The sequence below is a fragment of the Manis pentadactyla genome, chromosome 3 (assembly GCF_030020395.1).
Source record: "Manis pentadactyla isolate mManPen7 chromosome 3, mManPen7.hap1, whole genome shotgun sequence".
Classification (NCBI taxonomy): domain Eukaryota; kingdom Metazoa; phylum Chordata; class Mammalia; order Pholidota; family Manidae; genus Manis; species Manis pentadactyla.
This window is the reverse complement of record NC_080021.1, coordinates 12706702-12721912: the sequence shown is the minus strand read 5'-3', so window position 1 is coordinate 12721912 and position 15211 is coordinate 12706702. Positions and strand designations below refer to the sequence as shown.

Genomic DNA, 15211 nt, shown 5'->3' with positions numbered 1-15211 from the left:
TGTCTTGCTATTGCTCCATCTTCAATGCCTAAAACAGTGCCTTCAACATAGTAGGTATTCAATAAATATTTTTGTAGAAATGAACGGATGAATTGTTGATGCTAGTTAAATATATTTTCTTTCTGAGCTTCAAGAGAACACTGGGGAGTTTGGCTTCTGTTCCCCAGCTGTGAATTATTGGAGGAAAATTTCATAATCATGCTAATTGACTTCATAACAAATTGATGATTTCCAACCCTAGCCAAGCTCTAAGTGTTTCTTGATAATTCTTTAACATGTGTCTGCACAATTTCCTTTCCTTTTTTCCAAAGCAGTTGTTTCTAACCATCACTTTTTCCCCTGAGTTACCCCAGTCTTCCCGTTCACTCCTTCTACCCATCTTTGGAGAAAAATAAGAGCCCACAGGATTTCACTCAGCTTTTCCTGTCCCTCCTGCCTCATGATGGTTAATTTTATGTGTCGACTTGACTGGCTAACAGATGGGCTGTCAGATAGCTCGTAAAATGTTATTTCTGGGTGTGTCCATGTTTCTGGAAGAGATTAGCATTTGCATCATTAGACTGAGTAAAGTCACACCAATGAGGGGGACATCACTCATTTAGTTGTGGGCCGGAATAGAACAAAAAGGTGGAGAAAAGGATGAATTTGCCCTCTGCTCGAACTGGGACATCCAACTCCTTCTGCGCTCAAGAGATCGGCTCCCTGGTGCTCAGGCCTTTGGACTGGGACTGAATTACACCACTGGTTTTCCGCGGCCTCCAGCTTATAGACCACAGATGGTGGGACTCCTCCGCCTCCATAATCATGTGAGTCAGTTCCTGTAATGAATCTCCTCTTATGTATATCCTCTTGGTCCTGATTTTCTGGAGAAGCCTGACTTTATCTGTCTCCTGCTGGACCTTGCTCCGACTCTCCCCCACCTTCACTTTCTCTTCCCCTACAGTCTATATGAATATGCCCTCTACTGACCTTTGATGGAATTCCTCAGGGGCATTAGCCCCTCTTTACAAGTGCAAAAGGTAACACAAACAAAGGCACACCATGAACAAAACAGAACAAATCAGTTTTTTAAGGATTAACATAAAACTCATAGGTACCAAGAACCAAGGTCTAAGGATATAAAAGATGTTCTTACCAGACAAGTCTTTGCATCTTGGCAGCACATAACCCCTGGGATCTGAAAGAAACAAAACACACACATCAGATGGAAATACTATCTTAGATTTATATCCCCCATTAAAATGATGTTTGCACACCACTGAACTACATGACAATCTTAAAAACTGAGGAGTGGATGTTAATGTCCCCATGTAATAAATGAGGAAACAGGCTCGGAGAACTGAAACGACTTGCCCAAGGTCACAACCTCCATAATTTTCATGGTTGTCACTGGGCACCAGATCTTTACTTGAAATCCCAGGCTCTCTCCACCAGACCTCTCTGACCTCTGGCTTAGATGTCACAAATCCACAGACACCTATTTTATGTTCCAGTTTTTGACCTGGACTTTTCTTCCATGAATGGATCCCTAAAAGGCTATGATTCCAGATGCATACCATATAATAGGCTATGATGCATACAATATAAAGGTTGAGCATGCTATCTCAGGAGCCAGGCTGTCTGCTTTCAATGCCTGTCTATAAAAATCTTTAGCTATGCAATGTTTAATAATTTCCTTAATCTACTTGCCCCTCATCTGTAAAAATGGAGATAATATCCTAATACCATACACTTATCTGAAGATAAAATTAATTAAAACATGTAAAGCACTTAGAATTGGAGCTCCAGTTCACAGAAAGGTCTCCACACACATGAACTGTTCTTATGCAACCAAATAATGTGTGATGAAGGTTTCTTTTCCCTTCCCTTCCTCTTTGTAATACTATGGTTCACAGATACACATTTACCAAAAGCCTACTAAGTGCCACCTTCCTTTTTTCTGTCCTGATGTGCTTCACCTGATTTTGGAGTATTGCTGCAATTCCTCCATTCTGCTTTGGCAGACTCTTGAACATGGTAGGCCACTACCAAGGTGACTTGCCAATGGGTTTCAGCCGCGAGCAAGTTCACTGTGGATTCAGTGTGACCAAAGAAATGATGGTAGAACATTCTTGGAGTGAAAGGGTTATACCCAACTTTATTTCCATGGTGGCAGGTCAATCACTAAAATCCTGTTCCCTCAGAGCAAGTTTGCATGCAGAAAGCCTGTCTCCACCTCTGGGCCTCTCTGTCCTCGGCTCTGCCACCACTCCAGCCTCTGCTCTGCTCTCCTGCAGCCTTGCAGAGGTGCCACTGTGTCACACTGAGCACTGGGAAGAGCTCTTCATATAGTCAATAACAATGTATTGCCCATACTTGTGTAGTGAGCTAGCTGACCAGGGCCAGGTGAGAATCCTGGCCATAGGAACCTTCACTTTATCCACACAAGGCACACCTGATTTGGTCCCCTTTGCCTCCCCATAATCCTTTCACTTATCTTGCCCTCAGTTATAAGCAAGAGCAGTATGGCAGGAATTATTTCTAGAAATGGTCCCCAAGATCCCCCACCCTAATCTCCTGGAGCCTGTGAATTGCTCCTATGATTATGTCAATGTGGCACAGTTGACCTTAAAAAGAGGTTATCCAGATAGTCATAATCTAATTACAGGAGCCTTTAAAAGTAGAGAATTTTCTTCATCTGGTTGCAAAAGAGGAAGTCAGAAGGTTTCCAACAAGAGAAAGAAATGGTATTCTTTGCCCGTTTCAGGATGGAAGGGGCCACATGAGAAGGAATGTGGGCAGCTTCTAAGACCAAACTGCAGTCCCTAGCCACCAGCCTGCCAGCAAACAGGGACCTGCATCTTACACCTGCAAGGAACTGAATTCTGTCAACACCTGAATGAGCTTGAAAGGAAGTTCTCCCCCAACAGCTCCAGGTAAGAGTACAGCCCATCCCTTCATTGCAGTCTGCGGTACCCTGAGTAGAGCCCAGCTTCGCCGGCCCAGCACTCCTGACTTACAAAGCCACACGGTGATAAATGAGTGTTGCGTTATGCTAAGTCTGGGACAATTTATTTTGGCAGTAACAGAAAATGGATACAGCCAGCAGCCCACCAGTTCTCCTCAGGAAAATATCTGTGCTGCTGGAAGGGAGCTAGCACCAGGGTTCTTGCACTGTTGCTCAATATATGAAATCTTTCTCTGAAGCTGATATCTCCATTCCATGTCTGAAAATTGGGGACAGGAGAATGGACAAAAAGGAAATGTTTGAGACAGAAACACTGCATAATCAAGGCCTCCAGGTAGGGTTTTAGCATCTTGGTGATAAAACTACTGTTAATTGTATGTGACAACTGTAGAAATACTTTGAATTTATGCTTTGGGTAGGTAAGTTTGTAGGGGAAGGTGTGGAATCAGACTTCTCCTGTTACTGTGAAATGGGGAGAGTAACAGCACCAAGGTTAGTGGTCCATTGGGAGGGTTAAAAAATGCTTATGAAGCACTTTCTTCAACACCTGGCACCTATTAAGTGCTCAATAAATGGCTATAATTATAATTACTTGTGATTCATTCAAAAAGTATATTAATCAATCTGCTCTGTACCAGGCATTGCTGGCAATATGTGAACACAAATATGAATAAGAAATAGCCTCCACCCTCAAAAATCTCTCAGTGTAGTGTATCCATATGGATCCTTTTCATTCATTCATGTACGTATATGTTCCTGTGTGTGTTTGGCCCAAGGGGGGGGTGAACCCTGCATCCCCTGGAGACCACAGAAGAAAGCAGGGCATTCAGACCTCATGGGGGGGGGGGGTGCAGGCCCGGCCACCCATCTTTCTCCTTCTTTTCAGAGGTAGGTGGTTGTTTGCTCTGGGAACACTGACAATATGACTATTAAATCACTTCGGAGCTAGAGCTGGGAGGTCCCAGCGAGGCCCTCCCTCTCACCCACCGACTCTGGCACAAAGAGGAATGTCATGCCTCCTACACGCCGGCAGGCATGCCGCAGGAAAAGGGTTCCCTGTGCCAAACAACTGTGCCCAGTCCTACCCTCGACCCGGGGAAGCCAAGTGATCCATCAGCTCAGTTGTCTGTGAGTCCCAGAGCGCCTCCAAACAGGCCCATTAGCTGAAACGATAAATATTTACTCTGGGCTCATCTGAATAACCCAGAAAAGGGATTCTGTTTTTTATCAGTAATAAAAAACACTCCCCACCTAAGCTTGGATTCAGAGCTTTTTGTCTTTAAATCCTCCCTGCCCTGAACCACTCAAACGCCCCGTGAGAGAGGAGGTGAGGCAGGCTGGGCTGGGGGCTGGGCAAGGGCGCCCAGAGGGAAACGTTCTGACAGCGGCCGTTTTCCTTTACTAAGCAAAGTATGTGTGGCCTCCGCCTGGCTCCCACTACGCAGGTAACTGAAATATTTGCCCTTGGGAGAGAAGGGGCAGAATGTTCTCTTAAAATGCTCCAACCAGTGAAATAAGAGATTTTAGATAAACAGCTTTCGAGGGACCCCATTTCCCGAGCTATGCTTTGATCACATGACAACAGCACCAGTGAAAACACTTTTGTTATCCTTCCAAGGAAGACACAGAAAAAAAGGCTCGCCTGGGTCAGGAAGGTGAGAATATGCGCCCGGGGGAGAGAGGAGTGGAGGCCAGTCTGAGATGGAAGAATCGAAGAGCCGGGCAGAGGGCTCTTCACAAACAAGCCTGGGGGGATTGTCTTTCACATCCTCCAGCCCCACTTTCCTTTTTTACCTCCTGCCCTACCTCCTTTCTGGAAGCTAGAACTGACTGACGAAGCAGATAGAGCTCAGATTGTGGAATAAAATAATTGTTTCCAAGCACAGGCCCAATGCAGACCTGGACTATAACAGACCCTCAGAATCTGCTAAGAATCTGCTCTTTCCATCACAAGGGTGCTCTTTCTTTATTCCCTTTGAGCCTCAACTTCTCTATCTGCATTATGGGATAATAACACTCACCTCTAGGGTGGTGTAAAGATAAATAAGCTGACATAGGTGTATGCACCTACCACACAGATTGGTGCACTATGGGGGCCCAGTAAGTGTTAGCACAAATCTTACCATTAAAGGGCTTTGCAAACTGGCAATAGAACCAGAAGCTTTGAACACCATCAGTCCATTGGTCTCTCACCATGGTGGATATGTCTATACTAGTTCCACAACAGGGGTTAGGCACCCATATCAATATAACAATAAATGTTCAATTAAATTTTTAGTGCAAGCGATTAACAGATGAAAGAAATAATGAATACATGCAAAAAAGTGATGATAAATCTCCGTAATATTCTTTTGGATCACAATGTGCTGTCTTCCAGTCTCACAGGACACTTACCTTCCGGTTGCCATAGGGTTACCCTAGCTGCTTTGTCATCATATGGGGGCTTTGAGCTGTCATGGATGCTGGCAAGAGAATTTGCATGGCCTGGTCATAACTGGAGAGGTATTTGGGGAAGAGAAGAAAGTCTTATTTCTCTCTGTCAATGTTGTAGCTGCAAAATGAAGCTCATCTTAGTCCTTGCCTTCCTGTCTGTTATGGTCTGTACCCATGTTCCTCCCAAGACCCCAGGAACTGGGATGCCTTGTCCACTTGTGACCCCACCGAAGGACAGCTTTCCCACCTCATAATGCAACTGTTCCCAGAGAGAGAAATCAATCTGGTCCAGATTTCAGGACAGACCACATCCTGTCTCAGTCTTGGGTTGTTTGTTTTTGTGACTCTCCAGGTTTGATCCCAGCACCTGGTCTGAATGGAGAGTGAGTATATTATTTTAATATCTTTGTAGCATCAATCTATTAATATGTAAAAATATATTTATTTTATCATATTTGTATTTATTTATATTTAATGTATTTCATGTTATTTTCATTCTTTCCTTATTGCTAAAGATTTATTGAGTGCATAGCTTGTTGAGGCATTTTTTATAAACACAATGGGTATCATTCCTGACACTATGGAGCTTATATTCTAAAGAGGTAACAAATAAGTAAGAAATAAATACACAACTAAGTTCAGATATGTTAGCTGATAAATGGAAACAAAGTGTGAAGACTATAAAGCTTCCCTTTAGAACTCTTTTATTCTATCACTCATTCATCAGACATTTAAGTGCTTACTGTGCACAAACATTCTCCTTGTGCTACAGATAGAGCAGTGAGCAAGATACTGTCTTTGTCCCCAGGAACATGCATTTATCTTCTTTTTATCCCCTTCACCTACTTTGACCATCCACCTGCTTCCCTACCTTATGGCAACCAGCATATCTTTAGCTAGGGAGTCAGAAGTTAAATATCAAATTATACAATTGAGTGTTTTAAGGGAGAAGCACAGGGTGCTAACAGAGTATAAAACAATGCATTATAACTTTGTCTCAGGCTGTCAAGAAATTCTTCCTGGTAGACAGTCCAAGTTATGGTCACTAATGAATTATACTTTGCTGTTTCCACACCCTTATGAGGTTCCCTTCTATACTGACTCTGGCGTGGCCATGCAATTAACTTTGGTCAGTGAGATATTAGCAAGCCTGAAATGCACAGAGGCGTGAAAAGCCCTGAGCACTGCAACTATCCCCTCTTGATGCTGGGAATTCATCTGCTACCATATGAAGAAGCCCAGGCTGATCAGCAGGAGATATGTCACCCAGCCAGCACCTGCACCCAGGGGCAGATGTCTGAGTAAGAACATGTTAGACTACCCAGCATAGTTGAGCTGCCAGTGACATCAGGAGAAGACCTAGCCAGCTAAGCCCAGCCTAAACTACCGACCCCAAGAAACCTAAACAAGTTGAATGGTTGCTGTTTTAAGTCCGCAAGCTTTAGGGTGATTTGTTATGCAGCAAAGGCTAACTGATAGAGAAACAGATACCTAGAAGTGGGCTGTTTTCACACAAAAATCGAACACATGAGTTATGACCTTTCAGAATGGAAAATAGGTGGGTGGGGGACGGTGGAAAGTGGGTGAAAAGTGAGGAAGCTGTTATCACAGTCTTGTAAATAGTGAAAAAAACTTTTTTGGAGCCTGGAGAAGTGCTAAGAAAGTGCTTTTGAAAGCTGGAAAACAGTTGATTTGTTTTATGTAACAGTGCCAAAATGTCATGAGTTAACTGGAAGAGAAAACTATTCCTAATGAAATTGGAAATTTGGCCAAGATTACCAGGAAGAGTGTTGAAAGTGTCCACTGGCTCCTTTCAGCTGCGTGTGGTAAGGTACAGGAAGAGAGAGGGGCTAGGAGAGGCCTGTTTACTTTGTCAACAGAATTTAGAGGAGCTATAATGTAACCAAGGCCTTCTGTTTTGGAAAATAAAACTATTTCACAGCTTTTTTTTTTTTCCCACAGCTTATTTTTAAGTAAGAAATTGTCTCAGATTGAAGATCTAATCAAGGATGTGGCCATACAATTCTTTAAAATCTCTAATAAAAGATTTAAAGTTATGCTTCATAGGCCTACTCAGCTAAACAAAACTGTTTCTCAGAACCTAAATGGCACCATCCTACTAAAGTCTAATCTCCAAATAGCCCTGATAGGTCTAGTGTGAGAAGGCTCCCTTAAAAAGGAATTTTGAATATGGATTTTGACTAGTAAAATGGATGTAAGGCAAGACATTGTACACCCAAAAAAGTTTTAAGGGAGTTTATACCATGTAAGATTAAAGGACATGAGGATTTTCCTCTGAGCACCGTTTCTCTTTGAATAAGAGGCAGTTTGAAAAAAACCTCTAAAGTGCAAGATTTTTTTAAGGTAAGAGGTGCTATCTCAGAGGATAAGGACACGAATATTGTGGATGGAACAGGAGCATAGGAGAATAGTAATCTAAGGAACCAATCTGCGTGAGCCCACAGCATGGGGGGTTTGCCTGAAGCATGCACCTGGTGGTATTTTATGATGTCTATAAACCAGTGACTGGTCTTTTTGCCTCCAGTTCCTTCACTTTTTGAATGGAAGTATCTATTACAGTTTTCCTGTTCCTGTGTTATTATAAGTTAACTATTTGGGGGTACATAACTTGTCTTTTTATTCTCCTGTCTCTGTATCAGAGAGAATTATAGGCAAGGAATGGCACTCAAGAGCTTCACCTGCATCTTGACCTAATAGAGATGACAAGATCAGGGACTTTGAGACTAACACTCTGAGGGAATGATATTTGGGGGCTCTTGTTAGGGAGTTAATATGTTTTGCAGGTTAGAGAGGCACGAATCATTGGGGTCAAAGACCGTGGTGAGCCCCTTACTCAATCATGATTCTTTGTACTCCTACCCTCGGGTAGACCCCTCCCACATTGACGCTGGGCTTGGCCATGTGACTTGTTTTCACCAATGGAACATCAGAAGTTGTGATGGGACAGTCACTGTGCATTGAGACTTGCTCTTTCTTGCTGCTGCGGACTCTGCATCCTATGAAGAAGCCCAGGCTAGCCTGCTGGAGACATATGGCCCAGCTGAAAGCTACTATGCCAGACAGGCAAATCTTAACACTACCTATCCCCATATTCTGATCACCTACATGACTGAAACTGCACCAGTGATCCTAGAGAATAAGCAGAAGGACTGCCCAGCCTATATGTTGACCTACAGTTTCATGAGAATAAAACATGTTTCAGCCACCAGGTTGAGGGCAGTCTGTTACTCAGCAGAGGTGTGTACAGCTTCTCTGAGGCAGAGATACTTAAATTGAAATATGAAGGTTCAGTGGAGATTAGTTAGGCAAGGAGGAAAAGGGGTGATTTTTCAGGGAGAGGGAAAGCATAGATGAATAACCTACATGATGAGTTTGAGTAGCAGCAAGTTTGTCCTAGTGGCTAGAACAAGAGTAAGAATAATATGAAATAAGTTTGCTGAGGCAGGAGGGAGCCAGATTGTTCATGGCTTCTGTATTCATTAACTATTGCCACAACACTGCTACATAATAAACAACCCCCAAATTCAGGCTTAAGCCACTGTAACCTGTCACGTTTCAGCGTCAAGTTTAGGATCAGCTGCTCTAAGCTGGGCTCAGCAGGGTGGCTCTGTTTCAGGACGCTGGTGAGTCTGTGATTGGCTTTTCACTGTGGTTTGAATTCAAGTCTTTTCCACATATTTTCATCCATAGGAGAAGGCAGAAGACGCAGTAGTCACCCAGAAAGCTCTTTTCATGGTGGTTGCAGAGGTGCAGGAGAGAAACCTAATCGTGCCAGCACATTTCTGTTTATAGCTGATCTACGAATATCCTACTGGCCAAGGCAAGTCACTAGATGAGCCCAAAGTCAAGAGCAGGAGGTACATTCTGACCATCATGATTGACAAGGAAGTACATTCAGCCAATGCAGGTCACACCGTTCATAGCAGTGCTATTCATAGTAGACAAAAAGTGAAAGCAGCCCAAATACCCATTAACTGGTGAATGGATTTTAGAAATGCATATCCACACAATGGAATACTCTTCATAAATAAAAAGAAACAAAGTACTGATATATGCTACAATATGAAGAATCTCAACGATGCTATGATAAATGAAAGAATCCAGACAAAAAGGACTGAATATTATATGAGTAGGTTTGTAAGAAATTTCAAGAAAAAGCAGATCTATAGGGACAAAGTGAATCAGTGGTACTTGGGGCTGAGAGTAAGAGTGGAGACTTATTGGAAAGGGACAAAAGGTTGATGGAAACGTCTAAAACTGGATTTGGGTAATGACTGCATGACTGTATAATTTACTAAAAATCAGTGAACTGTTCACTTACAGTAAGTGAATTCATAGTATGTAAATCATATTTCAATACCAGTATTAAAATATATAACTAATGGAATGAATGATCCCTTCATATTATGTTTATAACAAGGAAACATTTTCAAAGGCACTATTAAATGCCTGACTTGATACGATGCGGAGGTATTTGCAAAACTAGCTGACTACTGACTATAAGCAATGGATGAAGTTAAATTTTTTTCTTCAGAATTATTATTCTGAATTTTAGAATCATTTCCTTGATATATGCAGCTTTGGCTGTAAATAATAAACTTTTTTAAAAAATTTTGTCCTTTGAGCTACCACATTTTAAGTTAGTGCAGTGGGGAAAAAAAAAAGGCACACATAAAAAGCAGCTGCAATTAATGAAGCATGCTCTACTTACTGACTTTCCATATAATATGTACAACAGAAACATGCTCTTATAAACAGGTCAAGAACTGTAAAATGTTCGCTAATTGCTGGAATTTATTCTGTTTGGAGTAGAAATGGATTTAACAATCAGAAGAGTTTTTCAAGGGATAATAGAAGCAGGAAGGAGTGACCTCTGTTATTAGCTAATCTAGCAATTATTCCCATATCAGAGCTTGTGTTCTACAGGAATATCAACTCAGTTTGTTGAGGAGGTGCAGCTGGAGACGTGAAAACAGCTGCCTACTCTAATGCAAAATTCCTTTGGTTAGGAGAATGCACTAACATTAATCCAAGAGATGGACAATTCTCTAAGTGGAAAATGCCAAGTTGTAGCCCAGGCCAACAGCAATTCCTCACATTTCCTTTAAAGGCACATGGAGAAAATGCCCACTGTGACATCACCTCACTTATGAACTCTTCAAAACTATTGTTTATGTATTAATCTTTTGTACTGAAACTAGGTGACTGGTTCCTGAGATCCCGGTCAAGGGTGGGCTTAGGAAATTGTTTCCTTTCTATATTCTCTTCCTATTAAGAGGCTGGAAAGGCACTTACAAAAACTAAAAATGAACACAATAAGAACTGAATGTCAGAGCCTACAAAACATGGTCACAGGCATTGCATCGAAGTTAGTATTTATTCAACAAATGTTTGTCAAGATATTTTCATGAGCCCTGTTCATCCTGCTGGGTGCTCTACTCATGTTATTAAAACTACTGCCTTTGAAGAAATGCTAGGTTAAGTCCTTGAGGTGTTCATATAATCATTTGGTTCTTAGCTTCATGAAGTCTGTGTCATTTCAATGTACATTGGTGGGTTCAGGGACTTAAGGTGTTTATTGTTCAATGGCTTTCCCAAGACTGCAAATGGTCTGGGGAAACAGGCAGACCTAATATACTACTGATCATTTTGCCTCATAACTCCATGACTTGAGGCACGTTTCTTTACTTTTCCAAGTTTCAGAGTCCTCATCTAAGGGAGATTTAATGATACACATTTCTTGAGTTTCAATGAGAAAGTTCTCTCTTGATCCCACTTCAGCCCCCATCTACTGCCCCAATTCTCTTCTTAACAGCAAAATTTATTTTTCAGTTTGTACATTTAATCTCCAATTTTTCTCCTCCAATTTTTTCTTGACCTTCTCCATTTATGTTCACTTCTTAATCACTTTACCAAGACTTCTTGCCACAGTCAAGAAGGACCTGCACATTGCATGCCTTCAATAGCCACCTGGTTAATTTCCATCCTTCCACACATGTCCTGTTAAATTCTACATCACATCATGTTAAACCTCTACTCAAGACCTTCCAACAGTTCCCATCTCATACAGAACAAGAACCAAACTATCTACTCCCTTCTCTCTGACATCATTTCGTATCATTCTTTCCAGGCTCATTCATGTAGACCTCGCTGGCATCTGACTCCTTCTTCTCTCTTTCGAAGCATTTCCTTTTTTGTTCCCTCTTCCTGAAATTTTCTTCCCCCTATAATGCATGGATGACTCCACACCTTCTTATCCAAGTGTCAAAATCTCAGTGAGGATTTTCATAACAATCCTATTTAAATCTGAAGCCTTTCTACCCACCAGCCACTGCACATTCTCACACACACACACACAATTTAGTTAAGAAACAAAAGCTCTAAGAGGTTAAAGAACATTCGTATCATTCTCATGATTCATGTAGTTGGTGACAAAAATTGCGTTTCAAGCCTCCAAACTTGTATTCATTGCAGAAGAAATGTTGGGTTAAGGGTTAGGAGGGCCATGTTTGCAGTTCTACTTATTCGTATATGCATATGAGATCTTAAAGAAGCCGAATCAACTGGCTCTATATTTCCTCATTTGTAAATGATATCAAAGCATGATTCTTCCTGTTGTATGCATTTTTTTTTAAGATCTCAGTTGTCACTGGGAGCTAAAGATTGTCCTATAACTGTCTAGTCCGCTCATGTAAGAGGTTGTGTTATCTTCATTCCCAACACAGTACTGCTGGTGAGTCACTGCAGCTGATGATCACAGAGAATAAGCTTCTTATCCCCACAGTTATGTTTGACTAATTCCCTTTTTCTGGGGAGAATCAGAGAAAGAGGCCCCTGGAATTGTCTTTAACTCTGTGGTGAACTGCTAATTTAAAACCACAGGGTGCTCTCTGAGAAAATGCAGACTTGCATCTGATAACCATTTTATGGGAATGTGCCTCGGTCCTTTAGTTGTGGTTCCCCACAAAATGCCATGATGAGTGACATGCTTCCAGCAGATGAAAGCTCCATGGGGGTCTGTGCCAGAGACCTCTGACTACATCACTTGGCATTTGCTGATTTCTGCCTATTTTCTGTATAAGTGAATGTCTCTGGGCTACACTCTCATTTGAATATGGTATTCCAGTGAAATTCACATGTGGTCAAATGGAAATACTATCTCCAGAATGATGTAAAGAACCAAGATAACTAGATTATAACATCTAAGATGCATTTTGTAATGTGTATAAATGTTGAATCATTGTGTTGTACACCTGAAATTAATATACTTTAATTTGAAATGAGAGTTGTCAAACTCCAGGAATATAGTTTGCATTTAAAAATATAGTATTCTCTTTGAAAAGCAATACAAAATGGTGGAGAGCTCTATTCCAGATCTGGCCTGCCTGGTTCAAATCATAGCTCTGTCACTTACAACCCACAGGGTTTGGAGCAAATCAATGCACTTGTGGACAGAAACCTCAGCTTTTGCATCTATAAAATGGGATTACTAATAGCATTATATAAGGTCCTTGTTAAGAGGACAAAGGCATCTGAGATCATGAAATATTTGTAATTTCCCCTATAGCACATTGCCTTCCATGCTCCTAGCTCCTAAAGCTAGAGACATGTTTATCCTCTATATACTGAGGGCTTACTCTCTGCCCAGTGATAGCTAGATGCCAGGAAATGAGGATTAAACAAGTACATCCCCTTGCCCTCCAGACAGTACAGTGGGGCAAAGGAAACACACACACAAACAAATAACTATTGCAAGTCTAGTGTTTTTATAGAGGAAGCATATTAATAGAATACAAATTCTTCTTGGTTTTTCAGAGGAAATAATATTTGGGCTCTGTCTGAAGGGAAGATTAGGGATTAACCATGTAGACAGAAGATAAAGCACTAACAAGACAGAGACAGGAAAATACACGTTGACTCTGGAAGCAAATTTGCAAAGGCAGCCTCCTCTTTATGTGGTTGTGTGCATGTTGGTCTCACCCCTTATATTTAGAACGTCCTAATGGCAGAGACCATTTCATCTCTATATTTCCCTAGAGGAATGCCTTATATTATATGTATAAACAATGTTTGGTATATACATTGGTTTGGATAGATAATGTGATTTAGACAACAAGTAATATAGAATTTCAGAGGAATGAGTGATTCATTCCATTCTAGAGGTTTCATGGAGATTTAAACTAGACTAGGAAAGGATCAAGAGATTTTGTGTGTGTGTGTGTGTGTGTAAGTTAAATTTTGGTAGAGAGGAATCATATTAGAGCAAAGAGCATGAGCGGATGTACTTTTAATCTCACTTGAGTTACCTTTTGGGCTCTAGGAGGCACACAATTAGAGAGGTATACGTAGTAGTTCCATGTTATCCCTTCCTTGGCCAACCTACTTCCCTTCACCTTGAAGAGGTCTAAGAGGGCACTCAACTGTCATATTCCCAACCTGTGGGGATGGGAAATGAGACTCAAGTTAACATCCACCCGGCTTCACTAACTTGTCCTGAGAAGGGCAGATGACCAATCAGAATCACCCTTAATCAGTTCTAAGAGAGAGACTCTTCATTTCGGAACCTGGACCATGATATTTTCCCACCAAATGGAAAGAATCTGTGTATATGAAGTCAAGAAATAGAGAATAAATCCTGTAAACATTATGAGACCATCTCTCCAAAATTCCACAATTTCCTAGTTACATTTGAGAAAAATTTCTCTCCTCTTTCTCCCTCCTTCCCTCCCTCCCTCCCTCCCTCCCCCCCCCCTCTGTGTCTCTCTCTGTGTCTGTCTCTGTCTCTGTCTCTCTCTCTCAAGTTGGCTTGTGTTTTGCTTCTGCATTTTCAAGTACAAGATTCCTCCCTAATAAAAGGTGAGTGGCAGGGGTTGAGAAACCATCATTTTGGGAATTATCTGCTTACAATCAGGCGTTCAAGTGACACACAGAAGTAAATTCTTGCATGTGTGACCTTTAAAAAAATTCAGTTAAGAAGCCAGAATTGGACTCAATGTGAATAACTGATTAGTCGATGAGGTAGACTCTAATGATGCCTCTATTTTATTAAAGATGTTATCAGATGGCCTCCCACCAGGATTTGAAAGTCAGCTAGACAAGAAACAACCTATGATGACTTAATGTATGGTCATAGTCTTTAGTGACCACCTACTATTCTCATTAATTTTTTATTCATTTATAACCCAGTCATTAGTTATTATTAGGCGATTCATTCAAAAAATGAACCTATGACCAGTTTGATGTATATGAGAGAGATTGGACACATTCTAGAGAATGGTAGGACTAACTGGTATCTAGTACATATATCAGAAATGATTCTCTTCAATTCCCTGAAGCATGCCTCCAGTCAGTGTTTCTGCCAACTACTATTAAAACAATTGGTGTGTAATCCTTCTAGGCTATAGTAATGTCATATTGTCAAAGGACTTCCCAATTTTGAACTGATCTTTACCCTCTCTCTGATCTTTACCCTCTCTCTGATCTTTACCCTCAATTTCCTTAACCAAGAACTTGACCTCCAACCAGATGCTCCTTTAGTTACTTTGTAACACATCTAGCACGTTTAACACCTCTGTCTCTTAGGTATCTTTTGTCATCCATCATAACTTAAAATTCCAGAGTACAAAATAAGTAGAGAAAAGAAAGCTCACAGAGAAAATGAACAACCTGTGTTGCACATTGCAAAACATTCTCGATTCATGTGAACCTGGTCGAGTGACATTGGCTGAGGCTGCTTATAGTGCAGCTCCCCAAAGCTCACTGCCCCAGCCAATCCTGACTGAGAGCACAAAGAAGTGAAAGATATACTAA

General features: G+C 41.3%; 1 long non-coding RNA gene across 3 annotated transcripts in view; it reads left to right on the top strand.

The window, feature by feature from the left end:
* The first annotated feature begins 368 nt into the window (after nt 1–368).
* The window catches only part of LOC118915086 (uncharacterized), a 30425-nt gene continuing 15582 nt past the window's right edge, over nt 369–15211 (top strand). The window contains exons 1-2 of one of the 3 annotated variants that reach the window (XR_008996143.1): nt 369–806; nt 2747–2915. This is a non-coding gene — a long non-coding RNA (uncharacterized LOC118915086). The remainder of the gene's footprint in view (nt 807–2746; nt 2916–15211) is intronic. The other 2 variants (XR_008996142.1, XR_005025892.2) reach the window with 2 other exon arrangements.